We start from the raw sequence: 17,842 nt of genomic DNA, 5'->3' as shown, positions 1-17,842 counted from the left end.
ATATTGGTGGAAAAATATGTATCGAGATGTGCTCTCATTTGTAGAGTCATGTAAAATCTGTCAATCATGTTCTAATATCCGACATCGAGATGGTCTTCATCCTACGTATCCTCTGGCTATTCATTTTAAATGGGTTGTTGATTTAGGTATTATGCCAGTTGGATTATGGCAGATGAGATATTTGGTTTTAGCTCGTGAAGATTTATCAAATCAAGTAGAAGGAAGAGCATTGAGGACAAAATCTACTGAGGAGATTTGTAGGTTTTTGCTTGAAGATGTCATTTGCCGCCACGAATGCATAGGAAAAATCACTGCAGATTGTGGAGAATTAAATGCATAAGAAGTTCATAAGTTCTTTGAAAGATGTGGAGTTAAACTATCACTGACTACTGCTTATAATCCGGAAGGGAATGCAAAAAGCGAACGCGGTCACCCACCGATTGTCAAAGCATTAGTTAAAGCTTGTAATGGGAAAGTTAAAGAGTGTCCACGACTTTTGTCATTTGCATTATGAGCTGATCGAACAACACATAGTTCGGTGACAGGATATATGCCAGTAGAACTTATGGCAGGTCAAAAACGAATTATGCCGATTGAAGAAAAGGTACTTACTTGGAGTATGTTACCATGGGAAGATGGGTTGACAAGAGAAGAACTTCTGGCTATTAGGATTCGACAATTGGAGCAAAGATCGGAAGATGTGCAGATAGCATTGGAAAGGTTAAAAAGCGCAAGGTTACAAAACAAGGCGTGATTCGATAAGCAACATCGATTGAGACCTAAAGCAATTGAGGAAGGTGACTGGGTACTTGTTTATGATAATAGTCTGAATAATCAACATAGTACTTTGCGGAAATTTTCAAAACATTGGTTTGGACCATATGTAGTAACAACTGTTCATGATAATGCGACTTATTCATTACGGGAGTTAGATGGTACAAAATTGAAAATACCAATTGCAGGGAAGCGAGTAAAAATATTTAAACGAAGACACACGGAGATGAATATGGAAGACCTTAATGAAGGTATAGAGATTCCGCAGCAAGAAGATGAAAGTGATTTGGATAATGAAGGTGACGAAGATGAACTAGACAAAGACGTAGAGGATATATTCTAAATCAAACAGCCATTGGATAAATTGGTGCATACCGGAGGATGCACAAGTTCAGAGGGGGTGGATGTCGTGTTGTAGCACGAGTATACTGTGAAAATATAAAGAAAGAGGACTTTTATTAATGTTCAGTTACCTCGATTATTAGGAGCAACGACCAATTCCAGTGCAAATACTGAGAGGCTAGGTTCAGTCACCTCGTTACAGTCAGCCGGGGCATACTGAAATGCTCCGTTTGATTCTAATAACGAGAGTCAGCAAAAAAAGGAAACGACCAATTCAACGACGGATGAGCCTGGTTCGAAGAGCCAATTGGATCTAATTTCAAGACATCCAATCCAGATCCTATTACGGGCTCTTACCCAATATGCGACCTGACTTGGTCAAACAACCCAATGCGTACCAATTTCGGGAACATCCAGGTAACTATGGGCCTCTTAGCAAATATGAGACCTGAATTGGTCGAGCGACTCAATGTGGTCCCGATTACGGGATTTTGATTCTGTTTCAGGCTGTCCTGTTCTTTGTGCCGTTTCAAGGAACGTTATTTTCTGTAAAAGGATCTCTTAAAGGTAAAAATGGAAGAGAAAGCTCTGACGGCGAGAGCCAATTTTGGATCCAAGCTCAGACGGCGAGAGCCAATTTTGGATCCAAGACGGAAGATTGAAGAAATTCAGAATTAATGTTAAGAAATGAAGGGGGGAGAGAAGAAGTTTTTTTTGAAGGTTTGAGAAGGATCAGGGAGAGAGCTTCATGCTTCAGGTCGGAGAAGAAAAGACAGAGAATTGTGTTTTTTTTTTTTCATAGGGTTTTGGGAAGACTGAGGCAATCGTTGCTGAAGTCGGTGTTGTAATGGTGAATTGGGATTTTTAATGAAGTGGGTGTGATTACTCTTGACTGTTTTGTGAAATCGAAGTTACATCTGTGATTGAAGAATTAAAAGGGTGTCTATAGGATTGAGTATGCGGAGTGAATGAAATTTATTGAGTTAATCTAACGAGACAGTCAGTGAATACAAGATCGTGAGTATAAAGCGATATCGGAGATTAGCAGATTGGGTTGTTCGGGGTTCTCTGTAACGTCTAGAGACCTACCGGCTGGGGCAAAAAGGACTTCGGCGAGAAGTCGAAGGGCATCCATATAGATTTATGGTGTATTCTTGCAGTCGTTTATATTCCAACAGTCAAAAATTGATAGACTTCTTGACTATTGGCAAATCTCCATACTACCTTCTATAGCCAGACGCCCGGCGCGTTCTCGAGCAGGAAAGCACATAATACGACAACGTGACTCCTCCGTTGGATAGCGTTCGGACTGTAAAACTGTTATCAACCTGATTTGATTGACAAATCCTCGAAACTTGGAATGTGTACCATCAAACTTATCTGAAAGACTAACTCGGGGCTCCTTATCTTGAAAAACCAGTGGTGCTTGTCGAACCTGATGCAAAGTTGCTTCTCCAAATACAGAAGTTTGAGGCTGGTACAACCTAGATTGTGCCATCCCAGATGTTCCATCATTATGATGCCTTGCCACGACTCTACAGTTCTTTGCGATAATGTAGCGAGGGCATTCATGATAGCATCCAACTTGGACTCCGAACTTTCCGTCATACTAATGTCTTGGCTCCTGGCCATTCTAAGAGAAGGACAGAAATGACTCTATAAGAAGACAATATTGGTTTAGAAGAGGGTACTCCACAACCTCTAAAATGCCTTAAGAGCTTCAAGAAAAGGGATAATCCACTCTCTCTAAGAAGAATAAGACTCCAATATTGTAACAAAAGAAGTATCAATTTAGAGGAGGGTAATCCGCAACCTCTAAAATGCTAGTACACTTCCAAGCAGAGGGGTAATCCACACTCTAACAAAGAAGAAACTAGCTCTGATATCTGAGGTGAGTACAGTCTCGACAAACTATCACGGATACAAAAATACAGGCTCAAGATCTAACAAGAAGTTTAAGAAGAACTGGCAAGAACTAGATTAATCAGATGAGAACAACACCAGAGAGGTGAGCTAGAGCTCCAAGAGATGTGTTGTCAAGACTGAAGAACTCTTCAGCCTCGATTCCAATATATGCTCCTATTTAAGAAGCTTCTCAAGAAACTTCTACCAACTAGGAAGCTTTTAGAAGGTTCCAGAGACTTGCTTCTAGAAGATTCTAGAAACTTATCTCTAGAAGGTTCTAAGGACTATGTCCCTAACATCTTCTACTAACTAAGAAGCTTCTAGAAGGTTCCAAAGACTTGCTTCTAGAAGGTTCTAGAAACTTGTCTCTAGAAGGTTCTAAGGATTATGTCTCTAACACTTTGCATATAATAATTTGATACATTTTTCTATTCAATAAATATCTTTTTTTACTAATTATAGTTATCATCCATGACTGGATACTTTTGACTTTTCAAAAGTTAATAATCTTTCAATAAAAGATACTACAAATCATCTATAAAAGCTACATGCAACAAGAAAGGCATAGTTAAAAAAAACTCAAGAATAATAAAAGATCAATATAAATGCTTATTATAAGAAATAACTACAATTCAATGTGGATGATAAGGTATGATTACTTTGTTGCAATATCAAACTTATTTATCTTTATTACAAATTGGATTATCATAGGCTTAAATTTATCTATTTTTAATAAATAAATCAATCTAGTTGCTTATTAATTAGACATATTTGAATCAATGAAGATTCATTTCATATTCTACATATTTCTTCTTGAACCATATAAGATAGTAAGTATCTTAGAAAGAAGATAAATATCACCTTCTTCTATAGAAATAGATAATAATGAGGAGTTTGAGATTGAAGAATTTTTAGACTCAAGGTCGTACCAAAATTGGTTGAAATATTTCATATATTGATGTAGGTATGATATTAATGAATATATATATATATATATATATATATATATATATATATATATATATATATATATAAATAGAATTTAGTTAAGAACCTTACAAATACAACAAGGAAAGTTAATGATTTTCATCAATAATATCCATCAAAATTAAGATAAAAAATAAAGTAATTCTTTACTTTAAAGAAATAAAGATTACCTTTAAGACAACATAATTGAGATGAAGACCTTCAAGAATGATATATTCTTTTTTGAATAAATGGCAAGATAGAATACATTTGGTATCACGACCTTAAAAGAGACTGTCAATCTTTGATGATTTTATTTGAAGTAAAAACAACTTCTAATAGTATTAGAAATATTTTATTTAGAAGAAGTCATGAAGGCCTCAATAATGATCAAATAGCAAGGTAGTCTTTTTGTCTTAAAATAGAATATTATCAATGGTTGAAAGGACCTATAAATTGCCTTCAAAGGAAACAAAGATCATAATATGTGACAAATATAATTTGAACATCTTAGAATTTCTCAACATATAATCACCACTCCTCTAGAAACTCATTCTTTAAAAACAAGAGAGAGGAGATAATATCAAAGATATACATTTATTCTAAGAGTTACTTAAATATTATGAATAGATAAAAGTAAATTAATTTGATAATTTCTTATATGGAAGCTTCTAAACTTTTTTATAGATGCGATTTCATCTTTATATGTATCTATAGATAATTGATAGGCTAAAAACTTGGCCAACAAGTTAACTATATATAACACATGTTGATAGGTTGTAGTACAAGCTATCAATATGGTGTATATATAGGAAATTTTTCTTATAAATTAAAAAATGTGTCTTGCAATTTGAACACATGTCAAAGATCCTATAAAATGTTGCTATATAGCTTTTAGTTAGATAATATATATAGAGATAAGAATGAAGTTTTTTTTTAATTCTTATTAATGCTTTTTTTGTTCTTAATCTAGTCTCAAGAGTCCATACTCTTTTTTTCTTTAGCAATAGCTATTTTAGTCTTAATATTATAATACTTTTGGAATGAATATCTATTCTTCTTAAATTATACAAAAGTATTTTGAGATTCTTCTTGTTTTGATTCATGTCCTTGATATATGTATATGATATATATTTAAATTAAAAACTTCTAAATTATTAAAGAGATTTGTCAATAAAAGTATAGTCAATTTAATAGACATTAAATCCCAAATAGTTCTAAGAGTGTTTTATCTACTTATTTTAATTTTTTCAAATTTAATAATAAAAATAAAACACATTTCAAACAAAATCGACTAATTTAAATATTTAAATCATAAAATTTATATACAACTTATCTATAAATAAATATAAAACAAAGTGATATGTTATTAACTAAAAAAAAATATAACCATCTAAATAATCAATTCAATGTATTATTTAATGAATATATAATGTATAATAAATCTATCTAATAAATAAATAACATCTTTTAGATTATCTTAAATATTAGTCTTATTTTTTATTACTTTTTTATTTGAAATTACTTCTTTTAGTTTTAGAAGAATGGAAGATTTATAATAACTTTTTATTTGAAGTAATCTAAAGTAGAATAAGTATCAAGGACATAAATCTTAAAGAACTAAAGATCAAGATATTCTTGTGTTATTCAAAAAAACTAAAAAATTACTTGAAGATGGTATAGTGTTAAACTAGAATGACTATTACCAAAGACAAGAAGACTAAAAAGTCTTGAAACAAGACTAAAGATTAGAAAGGCATTCACAAGAGTAAAGAAAGCTTTAATTTTTCTTCTATATACATTCTTAACTAGGAGTTATGTGGCAATGTCCTATAAAACCTCCATAATGTATTGACTTTGCAAGACACATATCTTAACTTGCAAAGTAAGTTTTTTATGTGCGCATCACATAGTTAACTTGTTCCACAAGCTATCAACATGTGATTAACTTATTGATCAAGTTTCTAACCTATCAATCAACTACAAACACATGTAAAGCCAAAGTAGCATTTATAAAGTTCCTAAAAAGCTTTTGTAGAAATTATTATGAAATAAATTTATTTTTACCAACTTCTATTTAATAATATAGATAAATATTAGAGTAAGTGTATATGTTTGTGACATTAACTTTTCTTTTAGAGATGAATTATATGAAGAGCAATCATCATCTTTCATAAATCTTAAAATCCTTTATTTTGATTTTAATAGATGTCATTAATGAAAAGCTTTAACTTTCTTTGCTGCATTTGTAAGATTTTTTATTGGCTTCCATATGCATTTACTAATATTACATCTACAACCATAAATAAGATATTTCAACATATTTTGGCGTTGCCTTAAATCTAAGACTTCTTTTATCTCAAACTCTTAATTATTATCCACTTTTATAAGAAGAATTGGCATTTGTCTTTTTTTCAAGATATTTATTGTCTTATATGGCTCAAAAAAAGACTCATAGAATATGAGATGGATCTTCATAGATTCCAATAGATGTAATCAATAAGCATTAGAATTGAATTGTATACAAATAGGAAAAGGTCCAAGCTTACAACTATCCAACTTGTCACAAGAACAAGTAATCTTGATATTGCAACAAAGTAACCATATCTTCTCATATATATTAAATTTTGATTACTTAATTGTAATATCAAGATTACTTGTTATTCTTTGTAATATGCATTTACATTGATCTTTTGTTATTCTTGAGCTTCTTTTAAATGTGCCTTCATTGTTGTATGTAGCTTTGATAAACGATTTGCCAAATCTTTGATTGTAAAATTATCAATTTTTGAAAAGTCAAAAATATTAAGTCATACATGATAATCATATTTTAAAAAAATATATATTTATTGAATAGAAGAATATACTAAATTATTGTATTCAAATTCATCTAATGGAAAAAAAATTATCTAATTAACTTGATAATAATTGATAATACACCTCAAATACTGCTCTAGAACTTAATTCACTTGTTTTGTTTATCCATCAAATTGAAGATGAAAAGCTAAAGAGAGCTTTATATCTACGTTTAAAATCTTAAAAATGATTCTTTAAGGTCTAGATATAAATTGAGTCCTCTTATCTAATATAATATCTTTGGACAATCTATGATAGCAATAGATATTATTACAAAAATACTTAGCCATTTTTTTACCTTTGATAGACTTTGTATATGATAAAAAATATGCCATCTTAATAAAATAGTCTATTACTACAAATATAGAATTATACAAATTTGAGATAAGAAGATTTGTAATGAAATCTATAAAAACAAAAGACCATGGTTGTTTTGAAATAGATAATGGTTGAAAAAGTCCATAAGCTCAATGATAAGGAATATTGGATCTTGAATAAATATCAAATGATTGTACAAAGTCTTTGATTGCTTTTCATATTTGAAGCTATTAAAAATTTCTAGTTATTAATTTCAAAGTCTTGTTGTATCCAAAATATCAAGTTGCTAAAAAGTCATGACAAGCTTGAAGAACACATAATTATGCTTTGCTTTTAGGAATATATAATCATTTTTTAAAATAGAATAGATTATTTTTAATCTTGAACTTGGAGGTATCATGAGACTTAAAAAAATTATTCTTGATATCATGAATAAGAGGATTAAAGAACATACTTCATTGAATTTGCTTGACAAAGGTTGAATTAACAGTCAATGTTGATTTTATTGCTCAAAGATGAAAATACTTTGGCTTCAAAAAAATCATTCTTTTTGAATCAAAAGTTATATTTTTTATTTTTTTGGTATAAGATAAGAAAATCTAAAAAGGATTTCTAAAAAAATTAATTATTTTTTAGATTGATAAATAATCTTGAAATCAAATCTTGATAAAGACATGCTCCAACGAACTTGGTAATAATTTTAAATACATATTAATATGAAATACTTGAGGTTTTTGTGATTTGTATATATGATGACTTGTTTAAAAGTGCCTCCAAGATAATAATAACATTCTTGAAATAAATCCATAATTATAAGAAGCTCTTTATTGTAGATCTCATAGTTAATTTCACTTATTGAAAATTTCTTCAAATGAAAAGCTATTGGATGGAGTTTGTCATTTATTCCTATTTATGACAAAACAAAACCTATAATAAAGTTTGATGCATTTGTTTCTATAAAAAATACATATAAAAATCAAAAAGATACAAAATTAGTATAGAAATGAATGTTATTTTTAAGGCTTCAAAAGATGCTTTAGCTTCTTTTTCCTATTTAAATTTATTTTTAAATATTAGGTGCATAAGAAGAATCACAACTTAAAAAAAAAATTGGTCGAATTGTCAAAGACATGAATCTTGAAGAATTTAAAAATCAAGTTACTCTTGTGTTATTTAAAAAGATAAAATAATCATTAAAAGATAATATAATATTAAACTAAATTAGCTATTATCAAAGACAAAAATACTAGAAAGTCTTGAAAATAAGACTAAAGATTAAAAAGGCATTGACAAGAATGAAGGAGGCTTTACTCTTGCTTCTATATATACTCTTAATTAAAAGCTAAGTAGCCATGTTTTATAGGGCCTCGAAAACATGTTGACTTTGCAAGATATATATCTTAACTTGTAAGGTAATTTTTTTATATGTACACCACATAATTAACTTGTTCTATAAACTATCAATAAGTGATTAATTTCTTGAGCAAATTTCTAACCTACCAATTAACTACAAACACATGTGAAGTCAAAGTAGCATCTATAAAGCTTCTAAGAATATTTTGTAGAAATGATTATGAAATAAATTTATTTTTATAAATTTTTATTTAATCATATAAATAAATATTAGGGTAAGTATGTATGTTAGTGATAGTAAAAAAACAAGGCTATTTGATAGTTTGAAGAAAGATCTTTAATATTGTACACAAAATTCTATAAGATTACAGAAGCTTACAAATCTTAAATATTTATGCTTCAAATTCTTAAGGTTATTTCAATTATATAGATTTAAAAGTTTTTAAATTCTTTAATTTTGCAAGTAACTATAAAAGAACATCAAATTTCTTTATTCTTAGTAAATTAATATATTTAAGACATGTCATTGTATTATCTTTCAACTTTAGCTAAAATGTTAGTCTTACACTTCTATATAACTTTAATTTCATGAGAGCTAAAAATTCATATTTTTTATCAAAAGAAATTGGTTAAGTCTCCAAAATAAAATAATTTCAAATGTTCAAATTGATCAAATTTAAAAGATGATCTAGATATGGAAGTAAAACCAACATTGAACATGCTATAATAAAGTCTTATAAACATGAGAGAAAATACAAGTAGTCTAGTAGAAAAACCAATTCCTAATATGAAAGCTTCAAGCATTCTAAGTACTCCTAATCATCACTTCTTAAATCTAAAAATTCTATAAGTTGCAAAACTCTTTCTGTTAGGAACATATTCCTTAGAACTTTCTAGAGAGAAGTTTCTAGAACCTTTTAGAAAACAAGCTTCTAGAACCTTTTAGAAGAGAAGCCTCTGGAACCTTTTAGAGAGAAGTTTCTAGAAGCTTCTAGAAAAGAAGTCTCTGGAACCTTCCAGAAGAGAAGTTTCTAGAAGCTTCTAAAAAGGAATCCTCTGGAACTTTCTAGAAGCTTCGTAGTTAATAGAAGTAGCTCGAGAAGTTTCTAGAACCTTCTAGAAAGGAAGTCTCTGGAACCTTCTAGAAGCTTCCTAGTTAATAGAAGTAGCTCGAGAAGCTTCCTAAGTAGGAGTATATATAGGGATCGAGGCTGAAGAGTTCTTCAGTCTCGACAAACTGTCACGGACACAAAATACAGACTTGAAATCTAACAAGAAGTTCAAGAAGAAGTGGCAGAACTAGATTAAACAGATGAGTACAAGAACAACACCAGAAAGGTGAGCTAGAACTCCAAGAGATGTGTTGTCGAGACTGAAGAACTCTTCAGCCTCGATCCCTATATATACTCCTACTTAGGAAGCTTCTCGAGCTATTTTTATTAACTAGGAAGCTTCTAGAAGGTTCCAGAGACTTCCTTTCTAGAAGGTTTTAGAAACTTCTCGAGCTACTTCTATTAACTAGGAAGCTTCTAGAAAGTTCTAGGGGATTCCTTTCTAGAAGCTTCTAGAAACTTCTCTTCTAGAAGGTTCCAGAGACTTCCTTTCTAGAAGCTTCTAGAAACTTCTCTCTAAAAGGTTCCAGAGGCTTCTCTTCTAGAAGGTTCCAGAGGCTTGTTTTCTAGAAGGTTCTAGAAACTTCTCTCTAGAAAGTTCTAAGGAATATGTCCCTAACATCACCCCCTCCTTTAGCTTCGAGGTCTCCGAGAAGCAATGTTGTTGATCAGTACCAACGCAAGAAAATGAAGATCTGTCGCATAACTTCTGCTATGAACTCCAACTGTTGTTCACGAGGCAAGTGGTTCATTGACCCTTGAAGCTAACGGTAGTGGCCCACGCCTTCGACTTCTAACTAAGCATGAACTTCCGTGTCTTCATTGTGAAATTGTCCTGCAAACACGCCTTCTGGTTGACTATTGTAAGTAGGCTCGATTTCAAATACGATCACCAGTGATCGGTTACTCGGTATCCTCCGTCGTCGTCGTGGTACGTATAGTTCTTCATCTTGGGGTCGCCTTCGTGAGCTACTCGGTTGCGATACTCTGACTAGCATAGTATCTATCTCTTGGCTATCCATATCAAAAGACCAAACTACGATCTATCTTGGAGAAAATAACTACATCAACTATGAATTTTGCTAGTGCTCTCCCCTTTTCTTATATTGTTGGGAGAACAAGCTTCAGAAAGAAGCTATCATCGAATTGATTTAGGTTTATCGGGATGTCGTTGATGAAACTCCTGTACCTTTTGTGGCGCATTCGCAAGATTTTCAGCTGGCTCCCACGTTCACTCATTAATGTCATAGCCGCACCAATGGACAAGATATTCTAACTTTCTCCACCTTCGCCGTGAATCCAATACCTTTTCAACCTCGTATTCTTTGTGGTTCTCGATTTCAATACTAGGTGGCGGACATTGCACTCTTCCAGGAAAAGATGACTCTCGATAAGGTTCCAACAGAGAAACATGAAAGACTGGATGTACCTTCATAGAAGCCGGTAACTCTAGCCGGTATGCCACTGGATTAATTTGCTTCTAGATGATAAATGGTCCCAATCTTCGATAGTCCAACTTATCACATGGTCGCTTGGTCTTGATATTTTGTCGAAGAAGCCAGGCTTTGTCTCCAACTTTGAAAGTAGGTGCTGGATTCCGAAATCTATCTGCAGACGTCTTATAGGATTCTTGAGCGGATTGTAATTGAAGCTTCAATATAGTTTGAAGCTCTGATAGTTGCTTCGCAAATCCTTTAGCTGCTGGATTGTTATTTGTTGACGGACTCAATAAATCAAGCTTCAGATGATACCCATAGTTGGAAAAGAATGGTGTTTGTTGAGTCGACGCATGGAGGGTGTTATTATATGCAAACTCGACTAGTGGTAGATATGCAGTCCAATCGTCTTGCTGATAGTTCATACTGCATCGTAAGTACTGCTCCAAGACTTGGTTCACCCGTTCCGTTTGGCCATCAGTTTGAGGATGAAAAGCTGAAGAAAGCTTGATATCCACCTTCAATATTCCAAAGAGAGATCTCCAAAACTTTGACACAAACTGGGTACCTCGATCTGATATAATATCATCTGGTAGTCCATGATATCGATACACATTATCGAGAAAGAGTCTTGCTGTGACTTCACTGGATGATGTCTTCTTACAAGGAACAAAGTGTGTCATCTTCGTAAGCCGATCTACCATGACAAAGATGCTGTCAAATGAGTTTGATGATGGCAAGTCCGTGATGAAGTCCATAGAAATTGAAGACCATGGTCGACGTGGAATTGGCAATGGCTGTAGAAGTCCATAAAGGCGATGCTGAGGATTCTTAGATCTTGAACAGATGTCACAAGAGAGGACAAAATCTTTCACATCCTTCCACATTTGGGGCCACCAAAAATCTCGTGAAATAAGCTCCAAGGTTTTGTTGAATCCAAAATGTCCCGCAGTTGGAAAATCATGGCAAGATTGAAGAACTCGGAGTCGTGCTAGTCCTTTTGGAATGTACAATCGCTCTTCAAAATATAAAAGATCTCCCTCCACCTTGAACTTGTCGTCATTGGTACATTGCTTGATATCAATGGCTACTGAATCTTTAATGGTCATAGCACGTACCTGGTTTAGGAAGTCAGCATCAAATGATACAATAGTAGCACAAAGTTGAAATCTCTCTGGCTTCAATAACGTTGTACATTGTTGATCAAACGCTGCTTCTCCAGCCTTTGGTGCAAGATACGATCTCCTTGATAAAGCATCGGATAGTCCTTGCTGCCTTCCAGGTCGATAAGTGATAACAAAATCGAATCTAGATAGCGACATATTCCATCGAGCTTGACGCCGATTTAAAACTCGAGCCGTCATGAAATACTCCAAATTCTTGTGATCCGTATATACGGTTACTGGATGTGCAGCTCCTTCAAGAAAGTGACGCCATTCTTCGAAAGAATCCACTCTAGCCAAGAACTTCATTCGTCATTCAAAATCATCAGCTGGAGCACCCATCTTATTTGTGAAGAAGAAAGATGGATCATTACGGATGTGTGTGGACTATCGAGGCCTCAACAAGGTAACAAAGAAAAATCGTTACCCATTACCCTTGATTTCTAGTCTCTTAGAACAACTTGGACGTGCGAAGATCTTTACAAAAATTGATCTAAGGGGAGCTTATAATCTCGTACGAATCAAGGAAGGAGATGAGTGGAAGACAGCATTCCGTACAAGGTATGGTCATTTCGAATATAATGTCATGCCTTTTGGTCTTACCAATGCTCCAGCGGTTTTCCAACATATGATGAATGACATCTTTCGAGAACACCTCGACGATTTTGTTGTCATCTACTTGGACAATATTCTAATATTCTCTAAAAACGAGGAAGAGCATGAGGAGCATGTTCGTTTGTCTGTATTTTGTGTCCGTGACACTTTCTTCTAACTTCAACATTTAGAGCTTCTTCAATGCAATCAATAACTCAACTTATATAGGCACTAATTCAAGCAAATAACAAGAGATACTTAAATGTTCAAAGTCTACTAAGGTGATAAAGTTCTACATTGCTAATTTTTCTTTAAACATTTTGAAAAGTCTTACTAAAAGATAAATTTTGAATAAATGTTTACTTCCATTAATATATAAAATTTATAACTTGATATGAAGGACAAGAACTTCATAAAGATAAATAAACAAGTGAATTATTTTCAAATTAAGATGAATATATATATATATATATATATATATATATAAATAGAAATTAAAATGGATATTGCCAAAAGATAAGAAAATTAGAGACTCTTCAAACTACATTAGAAGGAAAAAAATGAATTGACAAAAGTGAAGAAAGCTTCATTCTTATTTCTATATATAATATCTATATAAAAGCTATATGGTAATGTTCTATAAGACTTCCAATACATGTGTAATTTGTAAGACACATGTCTTAACTTACAAGACAAGTTTTTTATATGTATGATACATCATTAACTTGTAGTATAAGCTATCAATTCATGCAATATGTGGCTATGTTATTAGCCAAGTTTCTAATCTATCAATCATCCATACATATGTTTAAAGGTGGAATTGTATCTATAAAGCTTCTAAAAAGCTATTCTAAAAGATATTATGAAATTAATCTACTTTTATGTACTTCTATCTATTCATATTATCTAAGTAATTATTAAAATAAATATGTATGTGACATTTGATAAGGTCAATCAAACTAAAAGATAAGTGAATAAGAAGTCGACACCAATCACAATATACCTCTATGATATGGATTACCATGTTTCAAAGAATATTGTACACCATATAATATAACTCACCACTTTCATTACTTTTGAGCTCAATTAATAAGCAGAAGATCAGAACATCCATCAATTCACATACTTCTAGTTTTGAATTATATTTAGACTTGTAGCTTGCAATTTCTTTCCCTTTTTATAATAGCAATAAATCCTTCTATACCTCAACTTAGAAATCTTCTAAAAATATAGCAAAGTATTAAAAAAAAATCTTCAACCTTTAATTGATACTTTCAAATTCATCAAATATAAGTTTTATTTGATTATGCAACAATATTTTATGATCCTTGTCTAAATCATCCAAATTACTTAGCTTCTACAAAGATAAATCTTAAAAGCTGCAATCAACTTCCTTGCAAATACACTGCTAATTACTTAGACCATCAACAAAAGCTCAATACATTTATCCATCATGTCTTTGATTAGTTTTTTTTAATTCCAAGGAAAAATGATTAGTTCCTCAAAATACTTGTTAGTGGAACAATTTCTAATTATTTTCTTCATTTAATAATGAGACTGCAAATTTTATTATATGATTTTTGTCCAACACCTCTTTTATGTAAGTAGTGACAAGGATTTTGTACCCTACTCTAAAAAAAAATCATAGATGCTACCAAACATAGCATACTTTCTTTTAGACATGATCGAGGACAACCAACATGTTCTTCTTATTCTTAAATCCATTACGTAGTTGTGTTCTAAAATCTTCCATAGATATGTTTTGACAAACCTATAAGTAATTAATGATCTTCAATCTCAAATTAAAGAAGAGGCTCTCCAGTGACAGGTCTCTACCAATAACAAACCAAAAAAAAACCTTATATAAAGTACACTCAAATGACATCATCATTGAAGATTTGCTAAATCCCAAGTATCTTCTCAGCCTTGCTTAATGCCCAAATTCCTAACATATGTATATTTTGATCTAATAATAGCTTCTTTGTTTCTTATATATTTTCATCTCTTCCAAAGACCATCTTATTATTCATGCCACACAGCATGTTAATGGAGGTGGAGGCTTTTAGCAAAGCTCTAGCATGTGTAGAAGTCAAGTGGATGGCTTTTCCTTCACTTGTGATACATGATATTATAACCATTATATTTTTTGAGTTGATGTATCTAAATTGAGACTTCACAAGTGCTAGTTTGCTAGAATAAGTCAACTTCAAGAATTCCTCAATCTAAGAGCATAGCCCCTTATGTTGTTCTTTGTTTTTCTTATGCATTTCAATCATATTTATTAAAGTTGTAATAAACTTTAGCAAGTCCATAGCTAAAGCTTATCACAAAATATTACTTAGCAGCTTCATTTTATTCACCAATTTTTTGGAATTTTTAAGTTGAGAAATAAATAAATAATTTTTGTTCATGTCTTGCAACAAGTACTTGAAGTAGTCTAACCTTATGTGCAAACCTTCTAATCAATCTTCTATCATATGATTAACAGTAGACATATTGATGCTATCCACTGTTGGCTTAAGAGATATCAACATTGTCTACAACTCCTTTACAAGCTTGTTGTAGTTCCATACTAAAAGTGCCACCTCTTTCACCAACTTCAATAGAAGTTTTTCTATTACTAATTTCAAGATAGTTAATGCCAAAACTTTTTCCGTTATTAGATGTTGCATTTTCTTAAAATTTGATGTTATGAATGAGGTGTTCAAAGTAAATAAATCTAAATAATTGCTACAATACCATTGTCAACAATCAGTCATGACAATACTATGTACTATTGCAAACCTCTAAGAAGCAACAATCACTCAAACTTGTATTTGAAAGGTGGATTAGATGAGCATTTGGAATGTGAGTTTTACATGAATAAAGAATATCAAATACAAGCTTGTAAGATCCAAATAGACCACATCAACTACAAAGTAGAGGTCGACTAAGACTAGTTGTTGACAACTTGGTAACTATAGCATAGCCAAGCCTAAAGAGTGGTCTGCATTTTAAATCCATCCTTATTGAAGGCATGCTACATTGTAACAATTATTTTAAAACAATTAAGGATCAACAACATATCAATAATCTTGTTTAGTTATTTTTAATTTACTTTCTATTCCAAATTTAAGGAAAATACATGTATGAGAATGCATTATAAATCACGCAGAGATGTGAAATATAAACAATATGTTTACAACTAAATTATTAGACTTTTATCTTGGTTGAAGGAGATTAGTCACCACAATATAGCATGACATAATCATTGATATTGAAAGTTATCTTTAATGCATCCAATTAATTGGGAGGATGAATAAATATGCCATTAATACAGAAATATGACAAAGTTGTCTACAACCAAATGAACAGTAAGCATTAAAGCATGTGAAATTCAAACATCAAAGTGATTTTATTTGAGAATAAAGTCAAATAATCTTTGAGTAGAAGTGAAAGTAATTCTTTAAAGCAATTTAGGCTTTTCATTTTTGAAGTAGCATTGGTTAATTTTAGAACTTCAATGTTTGGAAAATTTTAAATTATCAAAAAGTACAACATTAGAGGTCCAATCTGTTGGAAGGAGACTGAAAATTTAATAAATTTTTCTTCTACTTTGACACTCATCAATGCAAGTAATAAACAGCTTATAAAAATATCACCATTCTAGATGTTCTATTGACTAAATTTATATTCATTTCTCCAATATTTACTTTTTTAAAAAATCATATATATATATATATATATGAAAATAAATAATGAATTCACCTATTTTTCTATATTAAATAAAAATTACTGCTTCAATGGAATTCCAAACAAATACAGCATAATGGGTAATCATTGAAGGAAGAATTAAGCCCAAATTCAAAGAAGTGGGTGGATAATAGGTTAGACATATACTAAAAAGAAAGAAAAATTACAATAAAAAAAAACAATAAATAGTTTTAAGTTTTATAAGTAATTAGTTGAAACCTATGTTGTTGGCCACAAAAAAAAGTTGTTTACATATAGTAAACTGGAGGTCTTTTTGTTGGTTAACTATTTTTTTTATTATTATTTTATTTTGGCTAATGAAAAGGCTGCTTTGTATGTTTGTCTTGTAACTGAGCTTCTTTATTATATAAATGCATTAGTTGCAAAAACTACAGTAGTTGGTCATAAGATTTTTTTTTCTACAACCATGAGGTTTGTAGATTCAATCTTGGTGGTGCAAATGGCCTCAACTTTTTTGTAAAATTTAACCATTGTGCATTTGTTTTAACTAAGTCCTCTGTTCTTCTCCTTCACCGTCTTTCTTCTTTGTTTTTCTCAAGCTATGGATCCCTTGAAGTTTCTTAGTCCATAGGTCATAAATTATAGCCTCTTAAGTTCTAGGCTCTTAAATTGAGCAAGAAGGCATGTAACAAAAAATAATTAATACATAAAAGAAACCAAGTTCCTTAGTTGAATAAAAATAAAAATGTGGTAATCATCCCTCTAAGTTCTAATGTAAGGTTCGATTTTTCTTGGCCCCTATCTTTCTTAATTGTCATATTCTAATGGTGCAATTATTTCTTTTTATAGAAATTTATTATTACTGTTATTATTATTATAAATTTTATGTGGTTTATTCTTGGAAGAGCACATTACTATGGTTTTGCTTGGTTTCAGTTAGTGACTATAATTTTAAAGAATATTTCTTATTTAATTTAGTATAATACAAATTAAATTTTTTTAAAATAATTTAATCACAAAAAATTCTTCTATAAAAGTTTTTTTTATAAAAAAATTATAAATGTATTTAACCAACTTTGATTTGGCCAAAATAATGCACACATTTTTTTTTCTTAATATAAAATATGCATATATTATGCCTTTTACATATAATATTTTATATTTTTGGAAATTTATATTACAATATTGAAAAGATAAATATAATATCATCTATTCTTTGAATTTTTGTGGAACTTTTGGTTGTTTTTATTTTTTATTCTTTTATTCTTTTATTCTTTTACATCATTTGGTTTCTTTCCCTATTACAATGATTTATTTTAATTCATTTCAA

Source organism: Physcomitrium patens, chromosome 6 (assembly GCF_059467195.1).
Source record: "Physcomitrium patens ecotype Gransden chromosome 6, ASM5946719v1, whole genome shotgun sequence".
In the NCBI taxonomy this organism is placed as follows: domain Eukaryota; kingdom Viridiplantae; phylum Streptophyta; class Bryopsida; order Funariales; family Funariaceae; genus Physcomitrium; species Physcomitrium patens.
The sequence above is the reverse complement of the archived record's forward strand: the minus strand, read 5'-3'. Positions refer to the sequence as shown.